Source organism: Rhinolophus sinicus, linkage group LG02, assembly GCF_036562045.2.
Source record: "Rhinolophus sinicus isolate RSC01 linkage group LG02, ASM3656204v1, whole genome shotgun sequence".
In the NCBI taxonomy this organism is placed as follows: domain Eukaryota; kingdom Metazoa; phylum Chordata; class Mammalia; order Chiroptera; family Rhinolophidae; genus Rhinolophus; species Rhinolophus sinicus.
In genome coordinates, this window is record NC_133752.1 from 103,021,985 (window position 1) to 103,032,275 (window position 10,291).

Genomic DNA, 10,291 nt, shown 5'->3' on the forward strand with positions numbered 1-10,291 from the left:
TAAAGCTCCATGGCTGGAACTTTGTGCCACTTCCACTCACATTTCACTGGCCAAAGCAAGTCAAAGCGGGCGAGACTGTTTATTCTACCACGTGCTAGAAGGAAAACTGCAAAAATTTGTTGGATAATGCATCCTCTACCAGGCTCCAGGAAAGGGGCAGTCCATTCTTGCAGACTGAGAAGAGCTGTCCCCAAAAAGCAAATAAAAAAGGGACAAGGATTGCCACCAGACCAGAAACACATATTGCAAAAGGTTTCTTTTATTTACTTTCTTTCATTTATTTTATTGAAATAAAATTCACAGAAACTTCATGTTTTAACCATTTTAGATCATACTGTGTAGTGGGGTTTAGTATGTTCACGAAGTTGTGTAACCATCACCACTATCTAATTCCAGAACATTTCCATCAACCCCCAAAAGAAATAGTATTGAGCAGTCCCTCTCCATTTGCCCCCTTCCCCCAGCCCTGGCCACCACTAATCATTCTGTCTCTATGGATTTGCCTCTTCTGGGCATGGCATATAAATAGGATGCAATACGTGGCCTTTGGGGCCTGACTCTTTTCACTTAGCATGATGTGTGCAAAGTTCATCCATGTTGTAGCGTGTATCAGCACTTCATTCCTATTTATGGGTGAATAACATTCTGTTGTATGAATAGACCACATTTGTTTATCCATTCATCTGTCGATGGACCTTTGGGTTCTCTCCACTTTTTGCCTATTATGAATAGTGCTGCTAGGAACATTCATGGACCAGTTCTTGTATGAACATATGTTTTCAGTTCTCTTGAGTATGTACTTAGGAGTGGAATGAGCAGGTCATGTGGCGACTCTAGGTTAAACTGTTTGAGGAACTGCCCAACCATGTCGCACAGTGGCTGTATCATTTTAGATTCCCACCAGCAATGTCTGAGGGTTCCAATTTCTCCATAGCTTCACCAACACTTATTTTCTGTTTCTTCGGTTGTAGTCTTGTGGACGTGCAGTGATACCTCATGGTGGGTTTGATTTGCATTTCACGAATGGCTACTAGCGTGGAGCATGTTGTCATCTGCTTTTTGGGCATTTGTAAATCATGTTTTGAGAAATGTTTATCCAATTTCCTTGCCCATTTTAAAAATTGGATTATTCACAACAATGTGAATAGACTTCGTGCCACTGAACTATATACTTAAAAATGGTTAGGATGATTATGTTATGTGTATTTCACCACAATTACAAATAACGTTAAAAAATTTTTAAAAGTTGTTGGCCTACAATTGTTCCTTTTCTCTTTTTAAAGAACCATGGGATGCAGATAAATTTGTGAGCTTATTAGTTCCCATTTGTGTTCAATACAATAATGGCCCTCCGGAGATGTCGCATCCTTATCTCTGGAAACTGGGAATGTTACCTGACCTGGCAAAGGGACTTTTTCCAGATTGATTGAGTTAAGGATCCTGAGATGAGAAGATTATCTTGGATTATGCAGTAGGTCCCATTTAATCACGAGATTCCTTATAAGAGGAAGGCAGGAGGCTCGGGGTGAGAGAGGAGATGTGACAATAAAAGCAGAGGTTGGAGGGAGTGATGTATTTTGAAGACGGAGAAAGGACAGAAGCCAAGGAACACAGGAAGCTTCTAGAATCCGGAAAAGAAGAACTCTCCCCCAGAGCCTCCAGAAGGAACGCAGCTCTGCCCACACTTGCATTTCAGCCCATAAGACTCATTTCTGACATCTGGTCTCCAAAAATATAAGACTAAATCTGTGTTGTTTTAAGTCACTAAATTTGTGGTAATTTGTTACAGCAGCAGCAGGAAACTAATACAGCCAGGAATGGACAAGTTCATTTGACAGTTTGTTTTATTTGGGCTGTTTGGCAAAATAGAATGATGGTGAAACACCCAGGCTCTGGAATCAGATGGCCTGACTCCAAACCCTAGTGGGAGGCTCTATGAATTGAGTACATTACTTAATTTTGAGGGGGGGGGGGTCTCAATTTACACTTTTTTTTTTTTTGCAAAATGGATTCATCTCATAAGGATCCATCCTCATAAGGATCCATTTGAAAGGATTGAATGAGTCAATGCATTTAAGGATGAAATGAGTTAACAAGGGTAACATTCCTGGAACAGTTGTCTGGTCCATAGTAAACACTCAAAACATGTTACCTTCTTAATAGAATACGTTGTTGCCTGTTTCCACAACATACATTGTTGCCTGTTTCTGCAAATGCCAGAGCTAGGAATGTGTTGAGAATGCTAAATTCTAATGCTGCCACAACATGTCAACTGCTTAAAAACCCAGAGAGCCGGCTTTTTCAGCACTCACAGCCCAGCAGATGCTGCCTGGATGTGACGTGCTTGCAGCGCTCTTTCCCGCCCCCACAGCTGCACACCCTCCCCTGGGAAGGGGTGTCTCTCTTGTTCCTCTTTCAGAGTCTCTGAAGAGATGATCAGAACATTTGTGCCATTTGTAGTTCTTCAAACCCAGTTTCATTTCTCTTTATAGAGAGATAAAATACTCCAGACTATATTTAAAATGGTTTCAAGACCAGCATGACTACCTACCTCTCCTGGCTTACCTACCTCTCCTGGCTTCCCCAGGGAAATTGGCTTTCCCGATGACTACCGGCATCTTCCTGCCTAAATTGAAGCATGGGTAGGACTTTTTTCTAGGAGCCCAAACTTTGAAGAAACTGATCCAGGCTTTGTGAGTGGCAATCAACAATTTTTCTGTGTGTGTGTGTGTGTTTGTGTGCATCTAAGCAGACACACATTCCACTGCACCATTGGCTGCATTTCAAAGATGGTACCTGAAGCTCTACCTAAAACAAGAGTGAGTAATGGGTGGATGGTGGAACCAGTCTCTAGAGATGTATGAGGAAGGTTTTTTAAAGGTCAACCATGCTTTTTCTGGGGGCAAGAAAACATTGCCGAATCCTAGGTCATGAAGATGTATTCTTATGTTTCCCTCTAAGTTTTATAGTTTCAGCCCTTACACTTAGGTCTTTGATGCCTTTTGAATTGATTTGCTTGTATGGTGGGAGGTAGAGACTCAAATTCATTCTTCTGCACGTGGGTATTCAGTTGTCCCAGCACCACTTGTTGAAAAGACTATTCTTTCCCCGTTGAATTATCTTGGCACATTTATTGAAAACCAGTTGATCGTTAATGCAAAGGCTTAGTTTCGGACTCTCAATTCTCTTTCACTAACCTATATGTCTGTCCTTACGGCAATATCCCACCTCCTTGATGACTGTAGCCATGTAGCAAGTTCTGAAATTGTGAAGTGTGAGTCCTTCCACTTTGTTCTTTTTTCAAGATTGTCTCGCTTATTTTGGGCCCCTTGTATTTCTATGTGAATTTTAAGATCAGCTTGTCACTTTCTGTAATGTGAGGGTGGCCTGGAATATGACAGGGATAGTGTTTCATCTGAAGATTGATTTGGGGATGCTGCCATCTTACAAGTCTTCCAGTTCACAGCCACACACCTGATGCCTTTGACAACCTTAAGTTCTGAAGTCATGTTTCTAGGATGTACGTACCTGCTTAGCAAGGGTCAGGCAAGTGACTGACATGTCTGTCCAGAGTCCTGAGCAATGAATGGGTTGGCTTTGGGGGCATTCGCATATGCCCCCAATATGCACTTTTCTGGGCTGCTTCATTCTTTCGGATGGAGCATGGCACCCAAAGGCTAGGATAAGATGTAGTTCAACGATCATAGACTTTCTCCTCACCATCAGTCAGATATGATTCAGATTCCCAATGTTGGTATGACGAGCTGCAGTAGGATTACTTTTCATCTTTGGGGTAATGGGCCCCCCACATGAGAATTAAGTGGTCTGCTGTGTTTTTGAGATGTAACTTACTCCACGGGAGCCGAAGGAATGCTCCGAAGGCCTTCTGCATCCCACCTACTTATCTGCCAAAGGGTTACTTCAAGTCTAGAGCTGGAGGGGTGTGTTCTTGGAGGAAAGGGCCAGTGGAGGGAGTTTCAGTAACAACATCAATCCTTGAGCATTAAGGTATTAGGAGAACGTGACAGTTTCAGGTGTCATTTAAGAATTTAAGAGAGTCAGAAGCTGGTGGATCAGCAATTCCAAGCTGCGGGATTTGGACGACAGTAGAGCTATGAAATCAGTGTAAGAGCTCACAACTAGAATTCTTAGAAAGTGGTGCTCGCTTCGGCAGCACGCATACTAAAACTGGAATGATACAGAAAAGATTAGCGTGGCCCCTGCGCAAGGATGACACGCAAATTCGGGTACTGGGTTTATCCGGGTAGAATAACTTCATAGATTGTACAAATGCCTAACCACTGTGCTGTACACCTGAAACTAATGTAAAATAATATTGAATGTCAACTATAATTAAATATATACTTATATAGTCACAGGATGTACAGTACAGCATAGAGAATACAGTCAATGGTATTGTAATAGCTGTGTACAGTGTCAGATGGGTAGGAGACTTGTTGGGGTCACCACTTTGTGAGGGGTGTAAATGTCCAATCATTATGTTGTCTTGTACACCTGAAAGTAATAAAAAAAAGATTTTTTAAAAAGTGAAATAACAAATAGAACAAGGTCCTTGGGAAAGGAAAGAGTCGTTCTTGTTTCCTAAAGCCATGAATATTAACCTAAGTAATTTTGTGAGGCCTTGGAGCTTTTGTAGCTGTTCCACATTTGTTATTTCAGCTGTTCACTTCTCTTTCTCTACAGAGATGAGCAGAAGAGCCTTAAAATAATAAGAGGCGGGGCTCAGCGTTGCTGTCTAGAAAGAACAAAGTACAAAGGGGTTGAACTGGGGAGAAAATAACTCCAATAGCAGTGGATATTCTGGACGGGGACAGGAAACCAGCTAAACTACTGTGTCCTTTGGAAATAAGGAAGGAAATCTGTTCATCTTCCATCATGCAGACAAGAATAATGCAGTAGTGGATACCGAGAAAAGAAATGGAGGGCATCTAAAGGCCTTTTGCAGTGGAAATACATTTCTATTTTATTTAAGCTGCTGTATTTTGAAGTTTTGTTACTATAGCAGTTTCACTTTTATTTGACACATATCCGTATACAAAAATACAAAAATGTGAAGGGAATGATAAACACCAAACCGAGGAGAGTGGTGTTTGGGTGAAGTTGGATCTATAAGGGGAATGCAGGAAGCTTCAGCTGTATTTGTAAAATGTTTTCATTTTTAAATATAGTGGTGAGTTAACAGGTGCTTATTATGTTCCTTTCTCTCTATTTTTTGCATGTCTGAATTATTTTGTTATAATCTATATTGATATTGGATGAGAAAATAGGAGTCATACATGGGGTAAATGGTAAAAATGACTTGGGTGAAAAAAGTCTATGCCCAAATACATTCATGCGATAAATAATCATAGATGAAAGGGTATTCAATTGCATAAGCTTGTTCTGGAATACTTTTGGCCATGAGAATGAGAATGAGAATGATTCATATCTGTGAAATTTCTTTGCAGGGGATCAAGGGTAAGCATTTGATCCTCAGGGAATAATGTGTTCTAAATTTATAGTATTTTCTATCTCCGTCATGAGTGCTCAATAAAGCGCTTCAGGCAAGGAAACTCCTTCAAAATAAAGACCAGGAAGCCATACAGAGCACTTGAGTGTACATTGAGGAGGTTCAAGTGTTTTTCATTCACTTACTGAAACTTGACACTTTTACTGAACAAGTTTGCAGCAGGTCAAGGTTAAGTGAGGAAAAGAAATAATGTTTAACTCCCATTAAAAGGGAGGAAGGTTCTGATAAAGACTTCAGAATGTTGTTTGAGGAAGCAGGAATGTGAAGTCTGTACTCTGGATGGATGGTCTAGGCTCAGCAAATCCCCTCCACCCTCTCTCCTCCAGAGAGCTCAGGCGAAAGAGTAATGTATTTCTCGTACATGGGAAAGAACGAAGAGCTGTGTACTTCCCAAGGGACGCCGCTGAGCGAAGCCTGAAGATTTCCAGTTGTGGTTGCACCCAGGAGATCAGCCTGTACCCTTCCTGTAACGGTACCTTGATGCCCAAGAATACAGATGCCACCTGGGACAACTCCCCTCTGGAAACATATTGACTTTATCCCTGGCACTCGCATTCACAATTTGGCTTTATTTTTAAGCAAAAACACCTCTTTAAAAACCACAAACCCCAAATTATTTGTAGTCTCGTTTTCAGCATTTTGCTATTTCAGTGGCAGTCCTGATTCCCTCCTGCCTTTTCTAAATTGTCCTTTTCACTCACTTCTCCTCAACACACTTCCATTTGGTCATCCACCCTCTCTATTCTCTCTTTTTTTTTTTACATTTTCCACTTTTTTGGTTGCCTCTACTTCTGAAAAAGCTTGTGATGAGGGATGGAAAGAGGTGATATAGAAGTGGAAATGAGACACAGAGGCATAATGGAAAGAAATGGGACAAAGGTACCCCACTCTCCCCAACCTGAAGTCCCACAACACGGTCCTAACTTCAGCAATTTTCACCTCTTTTTGCTGCCTCTTTGATACATTTTCAAGGAGATTCCCAACCCCCCCAAATCAAGGCTGTATCTTCCAAAGTGTTGAAGCATAAAGCAATCCACTCCAACAGATAATCCACTGTATAAAATTTTCTAATTTGTATTAGAATGTCCCTGGAATCTGTATAAGTAATTCATTGTTCCCAGAGTCACTTTACCAACATTTTGGCTGATTATCTGGCAAGATGCCCTGGTCGTATAACGTTAAACGAGGTTTGTGGAATGTAATTTCCTTGTATAAACAACATATTCTATACTCTGATAAATAACCCCAGAATTATTTATTGTTTTACACAGGTACTTAATTCCCAGTGCCTCCCACTAAGCCACCCCTTATGTCAATCCTAATTTTAATTTTAAAGTAAACACTGCAAACGATCCTATACTGGATGTAAGCGAGCAGGACCAGTTTAATGAATTAGTTACTAAAAGGAGGAGCATGAGGAATATGTGTTAGAATTTCTCGTAAATTCCTACCTACAAGTGATCATCTGATCCATCTAACTCATTTTACAGGAGAGAAAATTGGGGCCCAGGGGTGTGGTAAAATGCACCCAAAGTTGCACATGAGTTGGGGGGATGTCCAGTCTCCCCTCTGTTCTTCTGCGGATATAGCACTTTCTGCCTGGAAACTATTCGAAATGGCCAACACTCACCCCCACACTCTCTTTGTCCTTCCTAGTGTGGTGGTCATTTCTCTTGGAATAATTTCTGTGAAAAGCCCCAGACCCATAGGCTTGAAGAACACCCTACACTTACCTCTCTCTGTGACTCACCACCAAGTGGTGCTTTGGAGTTATTTAGGAGTTTGTCTCGCTCTGAACCATAACCCCTTTCCTTAGTTCTGTGACCCAGAGCTTCCGGAGTGCCTGGAGCTTAATAGATGCTGAATAAGCATTTGTCGAGGGGTCCACCCAGGTCTCCTATTCTCCCAGACCACCTCGCTTCATACCAGGATATGCAAAACGTAGAGGGCGCTTGGAAATAACGCTTTCTTTCTCCCGGGTAAGCTTTAGGCAAAGAGGTTCATTATTCATGTTAAAGTGCTAGCCTTGCCTTTGTGAAGATAAAAACTCCACTGGGATCTTAGTGATGCGTAGCTGAGCAAGCCAGCCCGCATCTCGGGACATCACGCAGAATTCAGAGGCAGTTCTGGGTTCTCTGTGTCCATATACCACATATCACCTGCCACCACTGACAGTCACTGTCACCTAAAGCTCTCTCAGGGGAACTTTTCTCCATTACTCTTTGTAGAAGAGCAGACCACGAACAATTTAAAAATGTTATTCCATTTTTTATTATGCTGGAGATCACTTGTAATCTTCTGGTATTTCACCTATGTCAGCCATTTACCCCCAAACTGATATAAATGTAAAAATATTTTTGATGAAATACAGTATTAAAAGATCAACTTTTCTCCGATCGTTTCTAATCTTTAAATGTTACTTTATGAATGAGGGAAATCATTGCTCGGTGAGCACAGGGAGCATCTCAGCGAACTTTTCCTGCACTATGCTGTCAGCTTGTGTTCACTCAAACCATTTGCATTCTAATTATTGCCAATGAGTCATCTGCATAGAACATTCTACCTGACCATACCGATTAGCTCCATGAGTTTAATTGCTAAGCATATCTGTTTTCTGACCAGGCTAGCTAGAAGAGTAATTGCTATTTCCTTTTCTTTCTTCAGACTTGTAGTAGGCGGGCTGCCTTTATTCCAAAACAGTCAAAAGCCAACCACAAAGATGCATCAGTCAATGGCTTATTCTCTTCGGTTCAATTTAATTCACTTTGAATGACTGTCCACTACATATGAGGCTCTGTGATGGCTACGTGGAAATACGAAGGTGGGTGTAAGGGGGATGTTATTGTTGACAAGGCACTGATGTATTTTGCTTCTTAATGGTTCCCCTCTGCTGTTCCTTATGGCTTACCACTGTGAAGTTGATGCAGGGAAGGAAATGGTGGCTATCACCCTCAAAAGTGCCCATTGTATGTAGCACAGGAAGGCTGGAATAGGGGCTGAGCCAGCCTCTCGGTCTGTATCTCCCTCAGCCCGGAAGGGAGGTAAGGGTTTGACAGGTACCACTGGTATGGCATACTGTACCCCGGAGCCCGTTTCCCAAAGATCTTTACCCACCTGTGCTTCAAGTTCAAATACAACTAAAGTAACATTCAGAGCAATGTTTTCAAAGTTACTTCACCAGGTGACATCTGAAATCACCAATAACCGGAACAGTGACAATGTCACTTAACTGCTCATGGAGCTAAGTCTCTAAGGCTACCTCAACACCTCTTCAAGCTCTAAAAGCCCTCGAGAGGCAGGCATGTTAGTATAAGCCATGCCGATCTTGTCTGGACAGGAGGGTGGGAACTCAGAGCCTGCCCGAGGCTCTGTCTTCAGTGCCTCTGATCATCTCAGGATATTAAATGTCAGTGACACTTTGGGCCATAAGCTCTTTGACAAAGGGTCCATGGCTCCTGTTGAACTGCAGGCAGGTGGCCACGTTATTGAAGATTGCAAACTGGCAACAGAGATACACTCCAGGTTACAGCGTGTAAAACGTTCTCAGTCGTTCTCTTGACAAACGTCACGTTGGATGAGTGATTTACCAGGATGTGATATTGTAGAAAAGAGAACATTCTCCCAACAGGATGAGTTGTGTCCTGCCCGTGGGAAGCCTCACTCCTGCTCAGTGGCATTAGGTGGTTATGGAAAAGCAGGGTGTTGATACAAGCAAAGACTGACTGACACATGAATAAGAATGAAGCAATAAAACGCAATACGCAGTCATTGGAAGGCTGCTGTTCATAAGCCCTTATTATTCCACACTGTATGTTGCCTCATACCGGCTACACAGTGGGTCTCATCCAATCAGGAAGGTGGTATCAGATGCTTTGTTTATTCATTTCTTTATTTAATAGATATTTATTGAAAGCTTCTTGTGCCAAGCATTGTTCGAGACTTCAGAGATAACACAATGGAAAAAAGATCACCAATCTCCTGGAGACTGCTAAGTACATTTGAATTCTTCCTGATCTTTGAATACTTTTATTTTAGTATGTCAAATGGGCGTGGGATGGCCTAATCAAATACCACCCTGGCAAAGTGTATCCGTTTGTATCCGCAGACTGATGGAGTTCATTCCCTTCCTAACATATACCTGGGCTGCCCTGGGAGCCTACACATCTGGCTTTCAGTACATGAGAGAAGCAAATTACAAAGCTATTTATGCAATGTGATCCCATTTTGTTAAAATACATGTATACATGTAAAGAAAAAAGTACCAAAAAACTTACACCCAAATTTTAAAAGCGACCATGGGATAATGGAGGCATTTTGTTTTCCTCTTTAAGCTTTTCTGTGTTTTCCAAATTTTATGTACTAAGTGCGTTTTGCTTTTGTAGCCAGAAAACACTCTTTACACACTATGTGTATTTGCTAATTACTTAAAAACATACCAATTAACATTTGCAAATAACTTCAGGATTGTTCATTATTCCTTGTCATTTCCCTTAAGTATTAGGTAAGTAAGACTATCCTAATTTTCTGGTTCAGACGCTAGAACCATAGACAGAATTAGAACTTACAATCTTAAAAATATTAGACGCAACATTTTATGCATTCAACTGTATTCTGATGAGGGAAGAAATCAATGTTAGTTGCCATGTATCAGGTTGGTGTCACCTGAAGTAGGGATCTGAGGCAAGGATTGGGGTGTAAGTAATTTATTTAGGAAACAATCGCAGAAGCACGGAGAGAGAGTCGGGATGTAGCATGGAAAGG

General features: G+C 41.5%; 1 non-coding gene across 1 annotated transcript; it reads left to right on the forward strand.

Annotated features, from left to right (window-relative positions):
- Positions 1 to 4,158: 4,158 nt before the first annotated feature.
- LOC141570237 (U6 spliceosomal RNA) lies at positions 4,159 to 4,260 on the forward strand. The gene has a single exon (XR_012494248.1). It is a non-coding gene; the product is annotated as a U6 spliceosomal RNA (small nuclear RNA).
- The last annotated feature ends 6,031 nt before the right edge of the window (positions 4,261 to 10,291 follow it).